This window comes from Patagioenas fasciata, chromosome 1 (genome assembly GCF_037038585.1).
Source record: "Patagioenas fasciata isolate bPatFas1 chromosome 1, bPatFas1.hap1, whole genome shotgun sequence".
In the NCBI taxonomy this organism is placed as follows: Eukaryota; Metazoa; Chordata; class Aves; order Columbiformes; family Columbidae; genus Patagioenas; species Patagioenas fasciata.
Genome location: NC_092520.1, coordinates 112,819,298 through 112,845,810, shown reverse-complemented (window position 1 = coordinate 112,845,810; position 26,513 = coordinate 112,819,298). Strand labels below are relative to the sequence as shown.

The following is a 26,513-nucleotide window of genomic DNA, read 5'->3' as shown; positions in this document are numbered from 1 at the left end:
GCATTACTACTCCTCTCCCTCAGTCTGACCCAAATCCACCTTTCTCCTAGTAAATCTGACCTTCATAATTTTTACTGTGCTCAGCATACCTAAGTTCACTCACATATATCTTAAGCTCCTCACTGAAGGGATAGTCACACCGTTGTGCCTTATGAGCAGATTGAGTGTGGCTTGCTCATTAGCTGTGTCTGCATTGTTAACATCATCATCACTCCGGATGAGCCTGCTTTGGAAAGCAGTGTTAGGGAAATGAGCAGTTCAAATGCATATGCTAATTCAAGGATATCAGTGTCTTTGCAAAGCAGAAGTGCCTGTGCTTGCTGTATGTCTTTCCATTAGTGTTTCAGTTCAGGTCATGAGAACATTTTTAAGCAATCTCACAATCCTCTCCATTAATCAAGCTTTGGTTCTCATCACTGACTGATACCAGAGCACGTGAAGTTTCATCCTCTCAGGTTAAATAACCCAGACGATGAGCTCTAGATGAACACTTAATAATGACCTTCAACTGCTAACAAATATTCAGTCCTTAAGCCCTGACTAGGGGGAGAATGGTATGGGAGTAAAATATAGATAGTCTGGATATTGGGTTCTTTGCATCAGTTATTTCATTCTACAGATTTGTTGTTAACTGGTCCAGCATGACCTGTTACTGTGAACGCATGCACTGAATATGCCAAAAGCTCAGCACCTTAAGGAAAATCTGACTGAGGATTCAGGCATAGGCAAGTTTGGGAGCAAGGAAACATGGAGTTTCAGAAATAGAGCATACAGGGAAAGGTGAAGTTATGGGAATGGGAATGAGTGGGAAAGGAGGACACTAAAAGGCCAGGAGATACTTATGAGTGGAATACTGGTTTATGAAGATAAAAATGCATGGTATGAAGAAAAAGGTAACATTTGTGTCACAGGCTGAGATTCTCATCAGGAGATCTGCAAAATGTAATACAGTTGTCAGCCATATTACCACTCTGGATGGGACAAATGTTTCTGAAGTCAACATTTTTGAAATTAAGTTGTCAGTTTGTGCCCTTGCTCAGTTCACTGTGACTAAATATCATAGAGTAGCATGTAAAAGAAACTATAGCATGAATTCTGCTGAACAAGTCAGCCCTGGCTGCTAGGAGACTGTAGTACCACTCCGCTAACCTCAGTTGGTCACACCCTCCATAAAGACTGAAATTCATCTCACCTGATTTCAGGTCAGAGTAAGACTTCTGTGCATGTCTTGTACAGCTATCTTTGAATGGGATATAACAGATGTCATGGAAAACAAATCCCACCATAAATTAGACTACATTTCAGTTCATTTGATGGAGTAGAGGTGTCCATAATACAGATTACTAGATCCCACTAATTATGGGATTCTTTCACACTCAATAACCATTTCAAGGAAGAAATTTATCTTTTTAGATCGCGTCAGTGGAAATAAGAATCCTGTCCTAGAAGTGCCTGTATCCATGGACTGTAAATGAAGCCTGAAGCAAACGGACTAAGACACAGATGTCCTATCATCAGTGCCTATGTTGTCAGATGACTCCCATCACTAGAGTGCAGTATGTCCAGAACATTTCGAGTTAAATTATTACATTTTTTGGAATGCAGTCACACATGGTTTAGTCAAGATTAGAATGACTTAGTAAAAGAGGACATCTCATAAAAAAAAAAAAAGGACCTAAATAAACAAAAATAAAAATATCACAGAATCATGGAATGGTTTGGGTTGAAAAGGACATCTAGTCTAATGCCCCTGCTGTGGTCAGGAACATCACTCAATCAGGTTGCCCAGATCCCCATCCAGCCTCATCATGAATAATGATGGAGCACCCACAACTTCCTGGGAAACCTGTTTCCATGTCTCACCACCCTCACTGTAAAAAAGTTTCTTCCTTATATCCAGCCTGAATCTACCCTCTTTCAGTTTAAAACTGTCACCCTTTGTTCTGTCAGTACAAGCCCTGGTAAAAAATCTCTTCATCTTTCTTATAAGCCGTCTTTAAGTATTGAAAGGCAACAACTGAAGAGTCACCAGAGTCTTCTGTTCTCCAGGCTGAACAACCCCAACTCTCTTAGCCTTTCTTCATGGAACAGGTGTTCCCTCCCTCTGACCATTTTCATGGCCCTTCTCTGGACCTTCTCCAACAGGTCCATGTCTTTCCTGTGCTGAGGACCGCAGGGCTGGACACAGAACTCTAGGTAGGACCTCACCAGAGTGGAGAAGAGAGGCAGAATATGTCAACTTGAATGAAATGTTTTAAGGAATAAGTAAAAAATAATTATGTCAATTAATTTTGCTACTTATTAAATACAAGTATTTTTGTTTTACATGCAGTATGTAGAATAGCATACTTAGTGCTTTAATACAATCAAGTTGAACAAAATAACTGTTCAGTCCAGATACATACTAAAACACACTAACTTTGCCTTATTTTGGAGTTCTGTCATCAGAAAATGAAACATTTTTAGTGGGTTGATTGGTTTGGAAGGTGGTTGGTTAATTTGGGTTTTTGGGGGGGGGACATGGGGAGAGAAGGATTAGCTGTTGCTGGGTAAGAGGGTACCATTTTAAGAGTAGCATATTCCACAAAGACACAGTATACATATCTACCCTACGGTAAGGAGCCGTCTGCTATGCTGTCTTAAATCATCAATGTCACCACTCTTTTTAAGTAGAACTGTAAGTAAACTTCAAATCATCTATCAAAATCATTATTATAATCTTGATTTTCCAGATAAAACCAAGGCATGACACAATTTTCCAAAGGCTCTCCAGTATGTCATTGCCTAGCTCCCCTTTCTGACTACCAGTTTGTTTCAGCTAGCTGGTGTGGAGTGGCCAACACATGATTTGCTGTACTTGCAACACTCTTAGCGGCAGTACTCCAGAAAGTCGCAGCTGCCCTGGACTGCGCATCGGCTAACGCTCTACTGACACAAAAGCATCATCTCCTTGAACTCCCTATGGAAACAAGTCCAGCCAACAGTGAATGCCATCAACAACAACCAAAGATATTATGTTAGCTCATCATTTTAATACATATACAGTCTGTAATATCATTAGAGCATCCTCACAGAGCACCCATCTGTCAGCCAAGGTAGAAGTAGCAATAGCCATAGGAATTTGCTCATTTATTCTCATTCTCCTAACCTCTCTCAAACTTTTCCTGCCTGTAAAATGAAGTACTGTGGCACGGTGAGTTTCCTACAGGACATGGAGTCTGCTCTCTTACAAGCAGACTTTCACAAAGACCCTTCCTATACTTCCTTTTTTAAAAAAATCTGAGTCTTTCAACAACAAAATAGAAACAAAAAAATCCCCAACTGCTGCAGTTTACCATTTTGCATCCTGTTTCTGAAACGAGAGTTGACAGGCCAACATATGTGACCAATAAGTGCTATTGGAAGTTAAGCCCTGCAAATGGTGATTGACGTGGAGCCGGGCATTCCATCAGCCAAGGGAATTATCAACTACAGACCAGCCAAAATAAACTTCAACAAACTTCCTCTGGGTGTTAATCACACTGAGCATCACCCTTTCCCACACACTAGACAAAGATTTTTGACCTTCAGATTTGGAGCAAACTCACCCTTATTAATTAAATAATTCATCCATTATCACCTCAAGGCGTACACAACCTTTTCACCCTACACAAGAAAGAGAACAAAGTAAACAAATGTCTGTTATAAATATTATTAAATCCCCAAGCACTGCTAACTTGCTTGATTTGCTACACTGCACATGCCATCCTAATACTGCTTTGTGTATATCTGCATGGAAAAGCACATTAACACGTAGTCTTTAAATCCCTAATGGGTAAGTCTTTGCACAGCACTTTTAAACGAAACAGTCCAAAGCTGGGAAAATTCAGTCAGTCACCTTTCAACTCCAAAGGCTGGACTTAAGCTTGGCCTGAAGCACAGCATTGTCCATTACCTTACCAGCTTCTAACTGGTGCCAAAAGTTTCACAATACATTTTTCTGAGAAGACATATCAAAATATCAATTGTTATAAAAATATCTTTTCCCATATAAGTGCAATATTAAATGTCTTTGTCATAAAAAATAACTTTTTCCATGTAACTGCAATAGTGAAATTGTGCAGGAAAAGTTTAGTTTTGGGGAGTAAAACTTTTGCAAAATAAAGCAACATGGGTTTGTTTTTCTGTCTACTGAAAGTCAGATTGTCACTTCTGCAGGGTGAAGTTCACACAGTGGAAGAGCTATAAGATCAGGAGGAGTAAGGGTCTTACAATTGAAATAAAGCCCTTTTAATACTGCCTTACGGGGAAAAAAAAAAATCCCTTTTTTTTTATATTCAATTTTTTTTTTTTTTTAAATCCCAGAATTTTTTACATTGATGCTGCTCTATAGCTCTGGCTTACAAACCTTCGAAATGAAAATGCATGGGTTTTGGTACATTTGACTTTTAAACTGATTATTTATACATCTAGCCGTCACATGCAAGGTTTCAGCACTTGGTAGAACACATTTATTTACACACTACATAATGATCTCAAGATTGAAAAACCCAAAAATCTTGGGAGTTTGATCAGAAAACTAAGCCTTATAATTTAGCTTCTTTTAGAGATGTTAAAAACCCACCAATCCAGAACATTGTAGTGCCCTTTTAATACTCATTAGAAAGAAAAGCTGGCTAAGAAAATAGTTTCCCAGAGGATTTTTAAACCAAAACTCCATTGATTGTCCTATTATCCCTTTGCACTGCAAAGCAAAGGGGCCTGTAAAGGACAGGTACCATCAGGGAAGGTACTTTCAAGAAGAGATAAGTCAAACAGTTTAACAAGACAGAATGGGAAGCCAAAATGGCTGCTGTGAGTCTTTAACACCTTTTGTATGCCTTCAGAGGTCTTCTTTACCCTCCTTACCTTTCTGTCTGCTGCCTTCCTTCTCTTTGCCTGCAAACTGTTGAAGTTTGTGAACTATTCCTCTTGCTTGCATCTGTGCTTACCAAGACAACTTCTGATTCTGTAGTACCAAAAGTCCTATTTTCATCATCAAGGCTTTCAAAACAAGCTTCATTCACAATTTCTGTGTAAAGGCTCTTTCCTAATGCAATTTTAAGAGGAGAGTCTGGTAATCTTTTCCTTCTCCACAGGCTCCTCCAGGTCTCCTTTCCCACATAGTTGTTTTCCTTCTGGGCCTCTGAATGCCCCTCTCTTCTGCACTTTATTTTCTGAGTAACCTAGTCTAGCCTCAGGAATGCACCCTGGTATTTAAAAATGTACTGCTGTCCAGAAAAACAGAGAGCTGCTTTCCCTTTTGTTACATACAAACAGCACACACAGAGTCAGAGATGCCCCTTTCTTTTTCCCTTCCCCTTCCTTTACCTTTTCTCAAGTACCCCAAAGAGGCAAACCCATTTAGTCATGTCTTGGCATAGCACCAACCAGTGGCACAAACATCAACCAAAATATGTTTGGAAAGATTCAAAAATTTTTTCAAGCATAGGATTTTGCAAGGAAAATTTCCAGTTCAATGATAGAAGATTAAGAGTGCTACCAGTTTTCTTCTTTGTCATACTCAAATTTCCAGCTGCACACTGACTGAGACAGGAGTTCCAGGCTGGCAAAGCCTACCTCCCTGAAGAGTTAAAAACACATTCAAAGAGGAGAGGGACTGAGATGGCATTCCCTCCTTTTCTTCAAGACCCCTCATTCCTTCTGGGCTTACTGTAGAGATCCCATGAGCTCTAGTGTTGCCCAGTTGTCTGGGGAAGTAGCAGAAGGTTAAAGACAGAAGCCAAAAAACTGGGGACAGGGCAGTGAGAAAGCAGTAAAAGAAATCTTAGAGCAAGGACAGGGTGATGGGCAGCAAAGCTTGATTCTAAGAGGTAATAAATAAATAAATAAATTATACATATATATATATATATGCATATATATATATATACAGGACTAGGAGAATGTACTGGAATTAATCTGAAAACTCAAGGGAGCCTTAGAGAAAAAATCAGCACCATTGGTTATTAGTCTCTCTTGGGACATATGTACCTCATCAACCCAAGCCAAACAGGGAAATAAAGTGCGTTTCTCCATAAACCTGTATTCTCTAGTAAAAGTTTCCAGATTTTCTAGAACAAAATGACACAATATGTCTTCCTAACACTAACTCCTCTGCAATATTTAAAAGTATAAATTCATAGAACCAGACTATAGAAAAAAAAAATCCATGGAAATAGATAAATTAGACAAGATCCATGATCTAATACGCAAGGATTTCTCGTCCAGAAAGACAGATAATGCTTGAGAAATAACAAAAGCCTTTTGTGGGCAATCATGCAATAAGAAGAAGCTAAAGGGGGAAAGCTTTGAGCTTTTTTTTATGTTGGCCAGGAAGTCTCTCTTAGAGGCTGTAAAGTAACTTTCTCAACATGGCCATAACATGAGCATTAACAAAGATAAATGTAATGTCCTGCACCTGGAAAGTAATCCCAAGCAGCAGCATAAACTGGGGACTGATGGGCTAGAGGAGCAGCTCTGCTGAAAGGGATCTGGGGGTGGTGGTGAGTTGAATGGGAGCCCATGGTGAGCCCTGGCAGGGAAGGTGGTCAGCAGTCTCCTGGCCTGCACCAGCAAGAGTATAGTCAGTAAACCAAGAATACAGCTATTTCAGTCTGCTTGGCACTTGTTAGGCCACATTGGAATACTGTGACCAGTTTTGGTCTCCTCAGTTGGAGAAGTTGAGAAGGGTCCAGCGGAGGTCACCAGGATTATTAGGGGGTTGGAGAATCTGACATATGAAGAAAGCCTGAAGGAACTACGTTTGCTCAGCCTGGAGAAAAGAAGACTCAAGGGGGATCTAATCACACTTGAATATCTAAAAAAGTTCATTATAGGACAAATTTAGCTACTCTTTTCACAAGGCTGCCTGTTGACAAGAGGTTGCCCAGGGAAGCTGTGGACTCTTGAGTGCTGGAAATGCTCAAGAGTAAATAAATTGCTGTAGTGTCCTGTGTTGAAGAGAAGGTTGGATGAGGTAATATCCAGAGTCTAATCTGAACTACCTGTGAATCCCTTTCTATTCATATTCTTTACAGCTATAGAAATAGTGCCATCAGTCCACAATCGTCTTCTCCCTCAAGCATCTCTCCTCATACTGAGTTTCACAGGTTAAAAACATGTATTTTCTTTTGAAAATTGGGATGTGCTTTTCCCAGCCTTGCTAAACGATACAGAAGTGCTGTATTTTGTTGCATCTTTCATTTCCTTCAGATTGTAAAATTGAAGGAGTGGCAGACAGGCTTTCTTATTTACTGGAAAACCATCATGGTCCTGAATGATGAGTGTACACACAAAACATTCATTACCTGGGCTTCCACTACCCTGGGGATAAGTTATATTTATTTGCACTCATTGGTAATCTTTCATAAGCAGTTTACACTTTAGTTCTCTTTAAAGGGAGGAGGGGCATGAGGGGGCAATAGCAGATTTCTCCCATGACATTCAAGGAGAGTTATATTGTGGGAGGATTTTTTATACCTTCAGTAACAAGACTTAATTAGAGATCAGGAGCAAAAGTTATAGCACAGAAGAGGCAATTCTGACCATTCATTCTTATCAGACTTGTATTCCAATTAAGCTGGTTAACAAGGGGTGTAAGAGCATTACAATTTTAAATTTTACTTGAGCTGAAAAATCTGAATAGGCAGAACCTTTCGAAGATTAGATGTATTTGTGAAGAAATGGTGTGTAACCTACACAGCTCTTACCTCATTAAAATATTTCAACACTGCAAGGAACTCAGCTCATGCTGAAGCTCAAATACAAATTTCTTATTATTCAAGAAAATATGGAAGAAAATAAAAATTGTAAAAAAAAAAAAAGGAAAGAAAGCCTGGTTTTGCTCTCACACTACCACCTGATCTGTTCAGCATTTGTCAGAAGGGTGTGAATTTACTCACAGACATACTTCTTGAATAACTATAATAACACAGTATTTTGAAGGAGGATTCCATCCATACCCCCCAGTCCCACTGACTTCAGCAGAAGCAAAATCAGGCTTCAGAGCTGCCCATTTTTGATCAAGCAAAGCTAAGAAAAAGAAATTGCAACCTTGCATACCCTTTGTAGGTTACACACCAGTAAGGAGCATAGCTGTGAGTGGATAGGTAAAGCTAAGGTAGAGACAGTTTTCCATTGCTAACACTTACCAAAATACCATAATTGGCTACAACAGCAAAAGGGTTTGTTGTTTTTTTTTTTCCATTAGAGAAAAGAACAGTAGCATTTAATCCTTTAGTTGTTCCCTGATGTACCACAACTTGAGTCCTGGCAAACAAAAAGTCTTGCCTTGCAAGTCCAGATGGTAGGAAAGAAAACCAAAACAAAACAACAAACAAACAAAACACCCCCACCACCCCTCACCCACAAACCAGCATAAACACAAATATGAAGGGAAATCCTTGTGATTTTGTTGAAGACTAAAAAAATCTCAGTTTTTACAACAGAAATACTGATGAATTCATATGAGAACTTACATTTCACAAGGAAAGTATATAGCACGATTCTTTTAATCCACTCTATTTTGCATAATAATCCAGGTAAAGTTAAAAATGCTATTTTCTAGTGATGAAAACCTGCACAAGAAAGGTGTTTATTACTACAAGAATTAGTACAGTCATTCTTTATTCATTAACTTTAATGAGATTTACATGCAAAAGGGACAAGATACTTTTCAGAATTTATAGCTATAATTTTGCTGTGAATAAATTTACTCCTTTTTGCTGCAGAGAGGACATATATAAAAGGGAAGCCAGTTTCAGGATGTTTTGGTTTGTATCAGTTTTTCCCAGATATCTAAAATTAGCCTGAAGGATCCTTTTAGAGAGTAAGTAAATATATATAAAATATAAGGACAACACTGCAATGCAAAAAGGATGCTAAATTGCTCATCCAAGGAGATGACATAACGAGTACTGACATAATTTTCAAGCAGTAAAGCAAAACTAGGTCAAATCACATTGACCTATCTAACATAATAAGCCTTTTTTTTCATATTTTTACAATGTAAACTCTGTCTGCAGGCATTAATGTCCCCTGCTATCTATGTATAGTGTTGTCACTCTGCTTTAATGTCTTATCACCACGTTGTGTTAATTAGACCAAAACAATATCGTGCACTTTTGAACTGCTTAACTCCCAGCTTGAATTCTCTGCCCAAACTATAATTCTGAGGTCATCCATTTAGAAATGAAGTCATTAACTCTTTACAGTCACTTCTTTCAAGAGGTGCCACTAGGGCTGGTAGAATAGCATAGCTTTGCACACAGGTAAAAATCTAAGCTCCAAAAGTGGCATATTATTTGTCAAAAAAGAGGTCCACAGAGCTAACATCTGCCCGCTAGCAAAGCAGACACTAATTTTGATGCCACTTGACACAAGGCAGAAGCCAGGCATAGACACTCCCATGAGCATCATGTGGAGAAATCTCTTCCATGCTTGGCTGTCACATGTCCCTGCCCAAGTGTTTTGTCCACACACGGTGCTCCAAAAGGGACAGTTCTTTTCCTTGCTCAGGGCAGCCTTCCCTTCCCCTGCCTTTGTTGTTCCTCTGCACATCAGATTTACAGTGTGTGTATTTTTCATTGGGACTATAAACAGTTGTGAAGGTTTCTGCCTACAGCCTCTTTATGACTCCCAGAGAGCAGAAATGTGAAAGTGAGAGTGATATCTGCTTGGATCCATCCCTGTCTCCAGAGCTGAGGTGGGACCAGAAACCAGGCTGAGAACATTAGGTCCCAGCTACCCAGGGAGCTGGGGCTGGTCAGGATGAGGTCCCAGCTATCCAGGGAGCTGGGGCTGGTCAGGGTGGAGGATAAAAGCTGACACAGGAGACAGACCTCAGTGGTCCACGAAGCAGAAAGTCTCAATAGAGTTTACATCTTCCTGTATAACATATAGATTTTGCAATATGGCATAATATTAGGAGGAAAACCACAATCCATTCCAATGATAAAACCCTCTTCAATAATTCTGAAGCTTGCTTGGTGACTAAGAGTACCTTGAAACCAGGGTGCTGGCTGTTCTTATGATGGAGTGGCTGGATTTGGCAAATCTCATTCTAAATATATATACACATACACACATACGTGTAAATGTGTAGTGTTTCCCTTTTTGTTTTCTTCTTCTTTTCTTAAGTCTCAAATGACTCAATTAAAAAAATAAAAAAGGGATTATGTTTCCATATGGGATAACTACCAAAAAAAAAAAAAAAAAGAGAGAAAAACAAATTTTTCAGAACAATTTTGCCATAAGATACTGATTCCTCAGTATTTTTTAGAAGAAAGCAGCAGCCTCAGCTAATGCTCAGAATAAATTTTCTAATAAAAAAACAGAAATGGGAATCCCAGAGATAGTCAGAGTGGTCTCCTCTTAGCAAGCTCTCTCTTGGTCTGACTCAAATTAGCGCATCGACTCACTGTTATCACAAATGAGTCTGACCTACTGCTCTGGTGGGGGGGTCTCCATGAGCTCCTGCTGCAGCTGTTCAGTAATTAAATACCTGCAGACCTAAAGAGCCGAGTTAATGCCATTAGTCATGGGCACCTGCTCAGGACGCAGGGGTGCCAAAGGGAGGTGGTGGACCATGCTGTGGGCCCACAGGTGCTGGGGTGCAGTGTGACAAGAAGCTGTCGGTGTCGTCAGAAGTACGAGACATATGTTGACCTCCTCACCCCAAAATGTAGAGTGACTGTCATAGCATGTCACCAGCTCCTTTCTAGGAGCATGAAATATCCCTCCATAAATATTTTTGTTCTAGTCTATCATACTACAATGAAGAATCCTATCAGTCCCATGGATCTCATTTACTAACCCACTAAGCCAAGAGTAGAAGCCTGGACTCTCTTTTATTTGTTTTACTATGGTTCTTTTTTGTTTTAAAATGGTTCTTGCACCCAGCTATCTCAACACTTAGGCAATCAAATAAGTTTTATCATACTTCAGGGCCAAACAAACATTGTCTATTTGCCAGCTTTTTTGTCTTCCCAGGTCCACCTGGGAAGATATAAATAATAATGATAAACAACCATGACACGACAGCAAATCGAAAAAAAAATCAATTAAAGAATTAAGAACTATTTTTATTGTTTAGAAAAGAGATCAAAATCAGCTTCCTACCCCTTAGTGCCTTTCCCCGTTTTCAGACAGTGTGGATTCTGCACTAAAAGCCAAGGATCTCAGGGATATACAGTAATTCCTTACAGCTTGCTAAAGCATTACAAGCTCTAAATTGCACAGCTGCAATGAAAGACTTTCAATCCAAGAACAGGCTAAAGAATGGAGTACCCTTAGAAGTCTGAAATCCAGTTCAAACAAAATGCAGCACACATTCCAGTTCTCATAGTTGTATGCAAATACAGATCTGCTCCTTTCTCTTGGCTCAGTTTTCACCCTCAACCAAATAAAAATGTTTGTCCAAATGCTGAAGCATTTACTGATCTTCAGCGTATCCCCTGAGCATTTACCACCTCCTTATTCCCGGCAGTTCCTTTTCCTCGACCCCAGGTTCTAGCAGACCTCTTACCTCTGGTGCTACTCTGCAGAGGGACTCTGAGATCTGACAACTTTTTGCAGAGCTCAGAAGCTGTCGAAACCCTCCGTCCCACTGCCTGCCTCCCCGTCCTTCCCCAGCAGGGAAGCCCTGGGACTGGGCAGCTGGTGCAGCAGAGTGCCAGGCAAGGCAGGAGGGAGAGAGCTGGAGACAGATCTCATCAAAGGTAGGAGGCATGGTGGGGATCAGCGAAAGGGAGACACACATCTAAATAATTCAGGCACTAACAAAAGCTTTAGGCTGGGCTCTGTTCAAGATGTGAGACAAGGCTGAATTTCAATGTGTTTCAGCCTGCCATCAGTGCAGAATGTGGTGTTACTTAACGACCCAACACTGACAAACCAACATTATTTTAAGAGTATTCCACATAAAGTTAATGAGGAAAGTGGCTATTTCTCGGTTTTTATTTTTATAGCTTTAGCTTTAGGCTGAAGTTCTATCACGTGAAGATTTTGAGAATTTCAAGTCTGACCTCTACAGGTAGGCTGCTGAATAGGTACAGCATCTTTTGATCCCAAATTGTACACAGGACCTTTAGCAACTAAAGAAAGGAAGTGGTTCAGACGTCCTATATAACATCAGGTTATCATCATTGCACCTGTAAAGCCATATTTTAAAAACACCACTATCTGTAGCATTATCTGTGGTCATTCGGTTCCTACAAATGCTTTCTTGCAAAATGCACAGACGGTGCAGCAACACCAGAAAAAACCAAATCCAGCATGAACATTTTTACATTCAAAAGTGTTACAGGGTTTTGCTTCTGCTTTTTATTATCCCTCCCCATTCCTCTACAATCTTCCATGTGATCTGCTCTTTTAGAGCTACAGAAACAAATGTTACTTTGAAAACGATAACATCCAGTTGCATTTTGCAAAACTGATGCTCTTAAATGCCCTGATTGGTGCCACCTTTTTCTAATCAGAACCAACCACTCTAACAAACTACCCTTTGTCTGGCGATTCTGTCCCCTCTGTTCCCACCAACCTACAGCACAAGTTGCTATAGCTACCCTGCATGTCTATTTACCACACAAGTGATCAAAGGAAGCAGACAACACACATATACACACACGCACAAAAAACCTCGCCAGGCTTCCTACCGAGCAATGTCCAGCTGCTAATTAACTGATACACTCCCAGCCTACGGACTCTGTGCACTTGTTTTCTTTATGCTGCCTGGTACACACAAAAAAGCAGCATTCTCCAGGATGCTCATTCTTCCCTTACAGACCAAACAAACAACAAAATGTCCCAGAAGGAACTTTAAAAGAGAATTTCCCAAAGAAAAGGCTAAGGATTACAGCACTCCGGGATAAACATACAGCTTTTCTATTGAGGAACACACTAAGAATTTTAAAAAGTATGCAAAAAGAAAATAGGAAATAAGAAACATATGCTAAGAACTTGAACAGCTGTAAGGAAAGGGGATGAGTTTGAATCTTGCATATGTTTTGCACTGAAATTGTATGCAGCATTTATTCTCTTGATGAATTATATGCATGCTAAAAGCTATATGACTGCAGTCAGGATAAGTAATTGTAATGGCTTTATGTGCCTTAGAAACATAGTTTTTCATTTTTAGGTGGCTTGTCAGTTAACAGTCATTTTGTTCAGTCTCTTTATGTGATGAAGGGCTCAAGTCTGCCTTGATCACAGTCAATGGGACTTCAATAGGAAGAGGCCAAAATAAGGAGTGGCATTTGTTGTCGATGACACTCCCACAAGCTGCACTTCAGGGACATGTTATGGGTGAAAGTGAGTGAAAATGAAGTATTAAAAGTCATCAAACATTTGGTTTTCTGTGAAGTGGGCTTAGGGAACTTAAAACAAAGCCCACAGTGCCCTCTCTAGTTCCGCAGCAAACTCGGGGAATCCAGCCATGCAACTGTGTCCAGCCGCACAATGCCACCACTCTACCACATGAAGACTGAGCACCTTTTCTCAGGTGTTTCTGTCACTTGAAAGTTTCTGTACTTAGGAATTTCTTTTTAAGTAAGAAACTGAAGCGAGTACTCTGCAAAGCAGAAAATGTGTTACCTGCAAGGCATTTTTCTTGTCAGATCAGTTGGGGTTTTTTATTTTGCAGCCATGTTAGATACCTTTAAATAATTGCACTTCTGCTTCCTAATGCCAGTTTTATAGCACCCAATCACATAAAAATGGGTATATTTTCCTGTGGATACTTAAACTTTTACAGGTACACAGTAACCAGTGTACTTTCCAGATGTAACATGCATAACAATAAGATGGAAATTTTCCCATTTGGGTTACTGGAGCATATATGTGAGGTCATTCTATCAGACAGCAAGAAAACACTTCTTCCTTAGGTTTTCAATAATCTCCTAAAAATGACTACTTCTTTATACCATCTTACGTACAAATACCAGCACAACATTTACACCAACCTCTGTTACCTGCTAGAGACTATTGGCCTGGCACAGTGCTAAAATAGGTTGAACCTTATCAACTCAACAGTCTGCATATTACATTTCTGCAGTAATTGCTGCACTACTATTGGGGAAATTAGTTCATTTGGCTTGCTATGCACTGCTGTTCAGTACCTGTGGGCTGCCTTTTGCACCAGATCAATCAGCACAATACATCCTTACATTCCAACACCCACAACACACTACCTGCTTGATGGTTAACTCCATCGCGGCTTGAGGAGCCACACACCAGCTGTGAGAGCTTGTGAGCAAGAGCTTGCGAGTTGTGTCAGGGAAGGTTTAGATTGGATATGGGGAAAAATTTCTCCTTGGAAAGGGTTGTCAGGCATTGGAACAGGCTGCCCAGGGAAGTAGTAGAGTCGTGATCCCTGACAGTGTTTAAAAGACATATAGAAGAGGTTCTTTGGAGTATGGTTTAGTGACAGTGTTGGGTTAACAACTGGACTCTATGATCTGGAGAGTGTCTTCCAACCAATCTGATTCGGTGATTCTGTAACCCCAAATTAAACTACAGCTTCCACCAAGAGCCTCTCAAGGTGGGAGCAGTTGCTCCCTGAACCTGGTAAAAGGAAGGAGTTAACCACTTGGATTACAGCCGGCTGGCGTAAGGATGAGGAAGGGAGCACCAGAAGGGCAGGGAAGGCAACAGGACAGGTAGAAAGAGAGGAATGCTCGCTAAGGGGAAACAGCAGGTAAAAATGAGCTCTCTGTTGCTCTGAATAGGAGGGTAATTAAAAGGCCAACAGAACAGTCACCTTCTGCATATTCCTTTTTCCCTTAACAATTTCAAACTAGAAGCAGGATCACACGCTCCAGCTGCACAGGACTTTCCTGCTCCTAAGTGCCAGCTGTAATGGATTTCCTAAACATTTCGTACGGTTAGTTCATAGCTCATCACAATCTTCAGCTCCCACTGAAGCATGAAGTCTGCTATCGGGGGCCGATGCGCTCAGTGGCTCTGCCCGCCCCCCAACCCTGACTTCCATCTCCCTGGGTTTTGTCCCTCGGGCCCTTGCAGCGCCCACAGCCTTTCCCTGCCAAACCGAAAATATTTGTGCACAACAAACCAACCAAACCCGGAGAAACACTTCTAAATCGTTCGCTTGGCACGGGAGAAAGAAACCGCACTCGCAGGCAGGTGTTTAAACAAACTCTGGCAGCGCTTCAGCGGCCGCTCCCCCCCAACCCCCCCGGGCGGAGGTAAAGCGGGAGGGGGGAGGAAATCGAAGAGGGGACCGGGGAGGGGCCCCTCGTTGCGATCCCAAAAGAAAGGAGGCAAATACCTACGGGGACGAGCCGGGCCCTGCAAGAATAAGCCTGTGCCTGCACCTCTTTTTAGGCTGGAATGTCTCCCTCCCTCTCCTCCTCTTTTGGAGGGGGAGGGAGAGTTCGTGTGTGCGTTAACATTACCCTACGCCGCACCCGCTCCCCCCCCTCCCCCGCCCCATTTTGACTTATTTTCCTTGCTTTTTTAACCCATCATCTATGCATCTTGATCACCCACGAAGCCCTATGCTTCAGGTAGAAATATTTCAGGAAAGTGCAGTGCGTGTTTCACAGAGCATTTCACTTTTTGTTGTTGCCATCCTGTAACATTTCTGCTGCTTTCGCATTCCTCCTTGGCAACCCCCTGTGCCAAAGTACCCCCTTGTGGCGATAATGATTTCTGATGACTACGTGCATCCAACTGACTGACTCGAGCTATGCAGTATATAAAATGCCCTTCATTTTCCTTCACAAGGACAAGAATTCCTCTCTTTCTGTCTTTAAAGAACTAGAAATGTATCTTTTTTTCTGCTAATGGGAGAAAGAAATATCTTTCTTCCTCCCGCCGCCTATATTCTCTCTTTTTTTACCCTTCCCCACCTCCTGTAACTTATACAAAACTGGTATAAGGAAGCTGAGATTTGCCACCATGGTTTCAGAAAGTGGGCAGAAAACAAATGCTCCATTTGCACTACAGGTGCAAAATCCTCACACTTGCATTCCGTGGACACGTACTATAAAAGTCCCACTGCGAGCTGAATGAGTAACACCCAAACAGAACCTACAAAACTTCTCTCATTTCCTCATATTTACCCATTGCCTACCTAAGAAGTAACATGTTAAGTGTAAGTTTCGGAAGTGGACTGGCAAGGCTTTTTAAACTGGGACAGATCTCTGATTCAGTCTTAAGATACAGCCCAGCCAGTTTTCCTTGCTCCCACAGTACTTTTCTAACTGCACATTGTTGTTGTAAAACTATGAACAACAAGAATTAAAAACATTTAGCCACAGTGCCTTTTAACTGTGAGAACAAAAATAAAAGGTCCTTTTGTTTCTTCAGGTGAATAGAAGCCTTAAAAAAAAAAATAATCTAATTTGAATAATCTTGGAAAATAAGTCCTTAGAAAACCCATGTTAAAGTACTTTTGTGAAGCTGTAGGATAGCTTGAAACTACTACATTTTAAAACAATCAGAAGATTAAAGCACTGGCAGGCAAGGAACTCATGCAGACCTGTTTAATAAATTATCCCTGGACTGAATTATTGGCATATTTAGGCTTATAACACAGCAAGTTATTTCCAGTTGCATGACACAAACAGGGCTGTGAGAGAGCCGACACAATGCATTTAAACTATGGCACACTGGAATGGATTTATATCCCTCGCAAACCACTTTCATACCCATACATACCTGAAATGCACAACGACCTGCATGGCATGACTGCCTAGTTGTTTGGTTTCTTTCTTTTTTTCCTCACCCCAGAAATTTACTTTTGACAAGGCTAAGAAACATGAAGAGGCTGGTACCGGTACTACCCGGGGCTCGCTTTGCCCAGCCGGCCCCAACGGGCAGCTGCTTCTTACCTGCCTCATGGTGAGATTCCCATCATCCATCCAGCCGGCAAAGGGCTGCTCACACCACGCTGCTGTCGGCAGGGCAGAAATCCATCAAGTTTCCCCCCACTCCTTCCCCTCTATTATTTCCCCCCACCCCCCTCTTTTTTATCCTTTGCTCGGGGCGGGGGGAGACACTCTTCTTAAGACAATGTCAAGTTTCCCAATCTTCCTTCCCCAGCCTATTAAAAGTCAGGAGCGGGGAGGCAACTGTCCGCCTGGCTCTTATTTCAAACCGCAGCCCAGGGATGTAGTAGTTGGTTGAATTAGGCCATGAAATAGCCTCGCCAATCAGGAGGAAGGGGAGGGAAGGAGAGCACATAAAGGCTGCCTACATCAGGATTAGGAAAGCTTTCAAGGATTTAAAAGACTGAAAGCAGCTGGAAACAGTGTCTAGGGCTACAAAGAGGGGAGTCAATTTGCGGTGTAAGAGATTATTCCCGTTCTCATCTAACTGCTCCGGGTCTGCTTAAAGCTTAACGGGCTCCCAGGACTTCAGCAAGAAAATGTGAAAGTCCAGTGGAAACTACTGAAACATCAGAGTAATGCAGAAACATTTAACAGTCACCCTGTAAAGTGGCAATAACGCATCCTAGTCGGAACCACATGCACTCCGGGAGCACCGATTTCTTCACATCAGATTTAAAAGTAAATTACATAATGACATGAGTGGTAAACAGTTAAAATACAGTCTGCCGTCTACATCATGAGCAAGTGTCTGTGTGTGTGTGAATCCATAGACTTTGGAAATGCTTTGTTTCAAAGCTTCGTATGTCCCGGTGGCAAATGTTTAATCGCCCTTAGGATTAGTGTTTTATCTGCTTTCCCTTCTTTAGTGAGAGTGATTTCCTCATTCCTGAAGCATAATTTCTTGTGCAAGGTAACACGGGACCCCAAATGCAACTTTAAAGGAATAATAATAATAGTTGGGGGGTTGGGAATTTTTTTTTTCTGATTTTAACAGTGAGATTAGTGTCTATCTGCTGCCCCTCGGTGGCTTTCATTAAAATAAACAAACAAAAGGCAAAACTAAAAATCCCAATTCTGAAGTGTCATTGCTATTTGAGTTACATCTTTATTGAATTAAAAAAAACAAATGTGGAGAAACACCAACCTGCAAATTCAAACTACCCACTCTTCTCCAAATTCTTTGCCTCTAACTTAGTATCAGTTCAGAAACTTGTTAGTCTCTCTGTTCCACTCTAAATGGAAATCTGTCTTTTGATCTCAGGGAACAATCAGGCAAATCTGATGTCTGAAGAAAAGCCCCAACATCATGGATTTGCTTCTTCAAATTACCTACCAATGTGAAAAGTAGACACTATCCAGAAAAATTCCTATCAGTACAAGAAATCTTATCGAATTGAGCTGAAAAAAAATAAATTCCACAATGATGTGCTGCCAGGATTTTAATTAAAGGCTTCTGAAATATATTTCCTTTTAGCTTATTGTAAGTTCCAACACTGGGTATATTCACAGGGAAAAGAAGAAAAGGTCTAAAAAATGTATTCATTTGCTTTCCCATCTAAAGAAAATAATTATTTTTCTCATAAGTGCAAGTAAGAAAGGAGTTTGTCTAATTTTGATACTGTCTAGCTCAGAAGCAAGGCATAGATGGAGGGAAAACTTGATTTAAAGCACTATTGCACTTTATCCGGGGCCAACCGTGCCCTTGCCTGGTCCATGTCCTCGGAGGAAGGATGCAGTTATATGCTTTGAAGTACAACAGAAAACAACTATCTCCAGGGATCAACACAGCACATTGCGTAAGGGTGAGACCAGCCATTTACAGCAGCCAACAAAGAGGCAACTTAGTGATCCTCCAGTGACAGTCCTGTCCTATGCACTTGCATAACAGCTCAAAGCAGCTGCAAAGCACAGAACAAAGCACATGTAGAGCACTGAACAGGAATGTTTGTCCTCTGTTCCCCAAACATAGCTCAGTGGACACGAGTCACTTGAAATAAGTTTGTGGCATGCAAAGACCTTTTACAGTGGTTAAGTCTAGGAGAATCCTCTCGAGGATACAGTCAAAGTAAGCACAAAAATGCTTTCCTGAAGTAATTAGAGCCTTAGGGATAAACTTCCCTGGTGAAAGTGATTTAGCAAAAGGTGCAAAACTTACAAAATTAGTAAGGCTTATGTAGGATTCACCCCAAAACTTCCGGTCTTTAAGAAGGGGACTCTGAGAACAGATTCAGAGTTTCATGTTGAAACATAGCAAAAGATTCAGTAATAAGTCCAATATTAGAAAGATAAAACAGTTACAGAACTTTTCTGGAAATGCACACCTTTTCACACACACTCCTTACACGATGGGATGGGAATTGCATTTTCCTGAAAATTCAGCAGAACATGGGATCAAAAAATGAGTTAGTTCTATAGGATGAAAACTCATTTTAGTGTTATCAACAAGATAATCACTAACCAAAAAAAAAATCATCAGTGACGCACAATCAGGGTGGAGTATGGACTGTGTTTTTACTGAAATAACCGCGTGTCATAGACAGACACCATTCTAAATCCACCATTCACTCTCCACCTTTGAGGAATTTGTTTTATGATCAACCCACAGGGCAGCAGTACTACCACATACAGTGCATTCTGAAAAGTAGGTTCTCCACTTCTTAAGGTCTTCTGAATGGCATAAGAATTGATTGTGTGAGCAGCCAGTCTCCAAAGACAAAAAGGTACACCTAGATGTGAGGAACTGTCACTTGGGATGCAAGAAAAGGTAGGTGCTGGGTGTTTTTACACCTTCCTCTGAATATTTAGCTATCTAGTTTTGTATCTATAACCAAAGTGTATGTGCATGCATGAGAAAGTCATACTCTCTTTGGGGAAGTGAAAGAAGATTCTGCCTCTGAAGATGGAACCTCTTACAATCTATCCAGTGCAAACCTGCAGAGGAAAGGGCAGCCAGAGGAGGTGGTGCTAGCTGTAAGTTCAGGCATCATTGTATAAGCGAGACCCAAGTCACTGTTGTGAGTCCAACAGTTTTAGAGGATTGTTACGGGGTTAATTCAAGTTAAAAGACAAATGACCAAAAAGTACACCAAAACATTGGCAGTTTTACATTCTGTGAACTCTGGTTATCGGTAGTAATGCTCAGATCCCCCTTATCAATCCTCAGTTTCAGCTGCTCTCGGAGTTGTGTATGACTCCAGCATAGATGTACCAAAATAGCTGTGACCTGGTTGCTCACTGCAGGTGTCTACCACACTCTTTATCATGTACTTCCCAAGTAAAACGGGCAGACAGGAGAGCCCTTTCTCTAGCCTCATGCCTCAAGCACCATGTTGCCTCATTGACTAAAGCAGAGGCAAGGCGGGATCATTTTAGCAGGCCTTCAAATAGCAGCAGCATGGTCTGTGCTGTTCTGCTCCTGACCTGTCAAAAGTAGTCAGCAGGTACCTGGGAGAGGTTCAGGGTGTTGGGTGCTAACTCACAATCCTGCCTCCTTCCTACTTACAAAATGAAGTGCTACTTAAGAAGAAGAGGTAATTTTAAGAAGAAGAGGTAATTTTAACATGTGTCCTGAGCTATCTTAAGTAGCCAAAAATATTCAGGAGTTCTTATAAACACAGCAAAGCCCACCATCCTGTAATTTCAGTTACAAGTTGTCCATTATGTACAAATACCATGTATTTATAATAAAACATAGTAAACTTGATGTTCTGTGTTCTTTGTCAGAACGTCAAAACTCATTCTGGAAAATTCCAGCTCAGTTTAGTGGGCTGAGGCTTAGTTGGGTGCTCATCAATGCAGTGGATGAGTTTGAAGGTTTTAAGTCTTGATACCAAAAATTGACCCCTGTTTCAAAACCTGAAACTTTTGCTTATTCTGATTTGTTAATTCAGCCTTCCTTAATTAGTTTCATTCTTTCCAATAAATTACCAAACACATTAACAGTTTTGGACTGGTGGACCAGATGCAGAACAACCTAATGTGGAATTACTTGGTCCCTGGAATTTTTTTTGTGTAACACAATTTTATATATTCCAGAACAAGCAAGGTCTGCAACAGCTGCAGGAGGAGTCCAGAAAGGGAAGTGGAGAAAAGGACATTCTCTCATTAGCTGAATTCCAGCTGCCATGAAAATCCTTCTGGGCCCAGAGAATTCAATATACGTTAAAGACAGAAGCAGCACTCTGTCTCCTTATGGAGCTGTGCCAAATAGAGAGATACCAGACCCCAGGACATGATTATATGGTAGGAATGAAAGAGTTGCAGCAGGGAAAAAGATGAGCTACCACATCACTTAGAAAGAAACAAACCTAGCTTGAAAATCAACATTTTCAGGTATGAAGTAAATCACAAATAGATTGCCTTTAATTTGTGGTATAGACAACTGATAAAAATAAAGATATGCTTTTTAAAATTGAATAAGCAGCTAAACTGTTACACTTTGAGAGGAAAAAGCAATATTCACACCCAAACTATTGGTGTTGGAATTAATTTCTAATGTTTTTTATAGTCCCTCCCTCGGCAGTTTCAAACTGTCACCTGCAGGAAGGGTAGGATGTCCAGAATACAAAATAGTATTTAATAATCCAGATAACACTAGAATATATAACTCCAGGCAACAGTGATATGTAAAAATAACCTCCAGAAGAACTGGCACAAAATATGAGGTTGCAGGATAAAGAAAAAATTCTGAGAATACAGCATTTATACAAAGAAAAAACTTCCAAATAGTGTTAATATGGAAAACTCTTACCAAGATGTAAAAGTGTTACACAATAATTTAAAAATATGTAGTTAATATTTGCGAATACAAGAATGTGCAGAGCTGAATCTCACAAAGCAGTACTTAACTGCTTTTATCAACATTGCTGCAGAGAATGCAATGAAGATAAACTAATTATCCTGGCAGAGTGACTCATGGGTATTTAAATGCACACAATAAAACTTAAAAAAAAAAAAAAAAAAACAGAAATGTCTGACATCCTTAAATTTACAAATATACAGTGAAAACCACACTTCACGAGATGTGGCAGACCTTTGGGAAATTAATTGCCTTTCAAGCAAGATGATTCAGTCTTCTCTCAAGGGATCACTAAAACAGGCAGAGATGAGAAAGACCAGAGTATACTGCAATCCTCTTAGTGGAGTGGTCCTTAGATGACCATTTGCCCTCACTCAGTTAGTTACAGCATCCCTCAAACTGCTGTGATCTCACTGGGGCTGCACCAACCACAGGCAAGAGAGAAGGAAAGATGTCTTCAGGACAACTTCTTCCTCCATCACTTAATGCAATCTAAGTCACCCACAGCTCAGACACACAGAAAGGTGGCAAGAAACGATCCATCTCTACTTGCCTTAATGACGACACTGACTAGACAGTTTGATTAAGGTATTTTAATCAAAACAATAATATCTGCTGGATTTCATTTTACCACATCTGCTACAAGGCAGATACTTGATCTGCTAGGCTGAACAAGTTGGTGCACATTCATGTGTAATAAATCAGTGATAAGAAGACTCTGATAGTCTATTCTAAAATTATATGGAAGTACAGTAAGTTAAAAAGACTGACAAAAAAGAATGCTAAAAGGGTTCAGAGTTTCTAAAACATCTGTTCTGTAGTATATATATTCAGAATTAAATAGAAGCCATAATTAGTTTACCGTTGTTTCTCCATTTTTGTCTCCTAGGGTTTTACAATTAGTTGGCACTTCAGTGATAATTATACCTCTTTACTCTTAAAGGTAATAGATGATAGTTAAATGACACTTTTTCCCTTAATATTCCAGTCATAAGACGACTTTATGAAACCCAGGTTGATAAAGTAACAATGCAAGAATTGCTTTATGTTTCTGTAGCACCTCTTAGCACAGGAAAAAAGAATAACTTTATTCCATTGCATTTTGTACCAACTATATATTTAGTGACCAATTGCCTAAATCAGTCATGCAATGACTCAAACTAAGCAAATAAAGATCTAGGCAAATAGCAAAAGCCATATATATGCCATTTAGAGCCAAACATCAAGCAGTAGCTGTCAAAAACAATACCGTTTTGCTACTTTGGGAGTTATACCCAAATATATGATCGCACAAACTCAACAAAGAGTCATCTTGTCACAATTTCACTGAAACAAATTAAAATCTAAACTGATAAATTGTCACCTGAAGCAAGCAGGTACCTACTCAAACTCCTGTTATCTCTATATGAGCTGAGACCATCAAACCGTGCAAATCCTTCCTTTCCAAACAAAAGCCCCTAACCACACGTTTATCAAAAGTGCATAACATTCTCACATTTAAGCTATTCTGCTCCAAATGAGCGTTTTTCTTCAGCCTGCACACAGCTAGTTAGACATATCATATGCCATGCAGAAGTCTGTGCCAGAAGTGAGAAACTCTAAGCACTGTCAGGACTATGCCACATCCAGGAAGAATTATAGAGAGAACTATTCTGCATTGCAAAATTTTCCAAGATACAAGAAATGCTGGCATTTTAAGATTTTGTCAACCCCCCAGCTAAGGCGTGGCATTAACATGAAAAACTGGAACATTTCTGCACCATTTTTTCTTCTCCACATTTCTTGTTCTCAGAAAATGTTTGATATTTCAAAGTTTTGCTGTGTTTCCCTGGAATGACACTACACGGGTTGGGTCACACTGAGCTGAAAATGGAACTCAGGCATCTCTTGGCACATCCCATGAAGTGATGTGCCACTGGAGGGACAACCAACCAATATTTCACTGACTTGATATCAAATTTTTCAGCTCAGATCAAGAGAGCCAAAGTTGTTGAAAAGTTCAAGTCAGACTAAAATATTTTGTTTCATTTTCCTAGGCAGAAAAATTTGTCAACAATCTGCATTTTGTCATGAAACCTGATTTCATGACAAAATCACTTTTTGCAGTTGAGGAAGTTCAACCTCCTCAAAAATATTCCTGTAGGGAATTCTCATTTATTTCTTCTCTTCAGTGCCCTGGCTACCCACGCCAGCTGCCTGCCACACAGAGAAAGGGCTTCTGTGCAACAGGCAACCTCTTGGGACAGGAGATGCAAAACTTACCTGTCTGTCAGCTGTATAGCAATGGGGTCAGACGGAAACCTTGTGAAATAAAGTGACTCGGGATTCTATCTTAAGCGATAGGAATACAAACTGCAACCTGTAAACTGCTTGTATGTCTGTGGGCAAGGCATTTCATCTCTATTTCAATTCTCAAACTGTGTATTGAAGCTGCCTTTATTTTCCAGAGGATAATAAAGGAGAGAATAAATGTATAAATACTAAACCATCTTCATATATTATAGTAATCAGGGCAGCACAGCCTCTTTCATAAGCAGGAATGAAAGACACAAAAAGACAAACCTTTGTAGATGTGACTACAAGTTTTTGGGCTGAGTATAAGTAGTTAGAGTGGGAAAGACAGTATTAATCAGACCACACAACAAGTAGACTACTGAATTTATTTCTAGAAAATTATGTGTCTGTGTGTGCATGAATGTGTAAAAGAAATATATTCAAATTCTTCAAGTAAAAATAAATGTTTATTCTTGGACTTTCTCTGTTAAAAAGAAAGAAGTCTCAGAGTTGTCTTCCCTACAACTGAGCAAAATATTTCCCTAGCCAGGATACCAATGGATTGCAGTGTTTGTGGTGAGATGAGGTCTGTGGGGGGTGGGCTGGGGAATGACAACAAAAAGCCTGAACCCAAACCTGAAGCCCTTAGACTCTGCCCAGGAACACCTCTTTATACAACTGAGAATTTGCTAACTTATGTGACTCATGATTTGACTCATAACCTTCTGGAGTTCACAAGGGTTACCATCAAGGTCAGATTACCTACGAAATATTGAATTACTATCCCTTCCCACGGCTTCAGCGAGGCCCTTGGTAGTGACTATGTAATATATTTATGTGGGAAGTTTACACAAGAAAATCACATTCTTCTAATTTCAAATGAGAAAAACAGGCAAAGAATTTAGAAGAAAATAAAAAGAACCTTCTTTCCAGAGGATTTTAAAATAAGTAGTTCAAGGATGTGGGCAAATATCACAAAGCATTAGTCAAAGCAGTAAAATAAGAGACAGTTTCAGAGTCTTCCCTGTCACATTAATGCTTTTTCTCACCGGGAGCATTGCTTAATATTATTTATGTGTACACCAGCTAAGGAGTTTGAAACAGTATACTTATAAATAGGCCCATTGGGAGGACTGCCCTGGGAGGATGGGTTTGGCCGGGTCTCACCCTTTTATCTGTGCCAAGTAGCCCTCTTTTAACCTTTAAACCATTTTCAGATGGTACTTTTAAAAGCCACTGTACCTCGTTCCTTTTAATTACAGACATATATAGTGTAGGTTTACCAGTTTCCAAAAGAATTTTTACTTTATTTAGCTCACATTTCCAGATGTGTCCCTTCTTGAGATCTCCCTTTTTGTTAAATGGCAGTGGCAATAAAAGACAATGACTGCAAAGATAATGTACTTCTCCAGGTTCCAGGCAAACCAGTTTTATAATCTAATCCTTTGATTCTGATTTTATAAGCTACCCTTGTAAAAACACTAAAACAAAACAAAATTAAAAAATTAAACAAACAACAACCAAACAAAAAGCAGCACCAAAACAGACTGGACTGGTTTTTGAAAACTGTATTTTCATAGTTGGTGTTAAACTTTTTCATGAAGTTACTCAGCAAATCTGATGAAGTCAGAAAACTTGATTCAGGTAAGATTTATGGATTATGAAGCCCAGCACAGAAATAAAATGCTCACCACTAGACTTCAGTTTTTGCATCTCTTACTTCCACAATTTATCATTCACCTGCATCTGTCACTTCAAAGTCAAAATTTGCAGATATTGCCCAGTGTGTCCTGTTTCACGAATATACATGTTTATTTACAGGGAAACTCAACTATTTTAACTCCTGCCTGCAGCACACTCTTAGACATTATTTTGCACCAACAGCAGGAAAAAAAAGTAGAGAGGTAGCTGCTACTGCACATTACCCCAACAGTGAAGGTTAATGCATGCCTCCTAAGCTATTTCATGTAGATTTTGATCCCTAGGACCACACTTCGTCACATGTGCTCATACTTTCCCTCTTGTTCTACCGTCTTTCTTAGTTCCTATTTTGCTATAATACAATGTGAAACTGCAATGATATAAACAATTCCTAACTTTCATTTCAGAAAGTCTCTTTTCACACCTCTTGGGCACCAAGAATGTCCTTTATGCCAATGGGAATGAGGAGTGATGTCCTGATAATCCTGTCAGCTCCAGCTGCCCACGCTTTCAGTGCTCTCAGTTTGCCACCTACCACCCACAATTAAACAGTGAAGAACTTGGTACTACAGGATGCTGCAGACCAAAATTAGACATGAAGATCCTTCAGCACATACAGAGGAATTAGGCTGAACTGTGCAGCCATGGGTTAGTTGATTACCAAATTGCTTGGCAACCATGTATTTTACTATCCTCCTTCTGCATGGGTACTCAGGAGTGGAAGCATAAATACACAGTATACAGCACTTCACACTGGTGAGGAAGAAAGAAGAATCATACTGAGGATTCCAAATGAAAGACTCTCATGATTTAAACACAGTCGCCATATATCTTTTATCAAAGGAACTCTGAATTCACTGGGATCTTCA

The 26,513-nt window shown here is 40.2% G+C and overlaps 1 protein-coding gene across 11 annotated transcripts in view; it reads right to left on the bottom strand.

The window, feature by feature from the left end:
• Positions 1 to 26,513, bottom strand: part of MID1 (midline 1) — a 276,859-nt gene that overhangs the window by 162,747 nt on the left and 87,599 nt on the right. For 9 of the 11 annotated variants that reach the window (XR_011740680.1, XR_011740672.1, XR_011740674.1 and 6 more), the window contains exon 1: positions 16,872 to 17,131. The exons of the other annotated variants lie outside the window; for them this stretch is intronic. The gene's annotated coding sequence lies outside the window, so the exon portion shown is untranslated. Of the gene's footprint in view, positions 1 to 16,871; positions 17,132 to 26,513 lie in introns of those variants that run through there. 11 annotated transcript variants of the gene reach the window in all.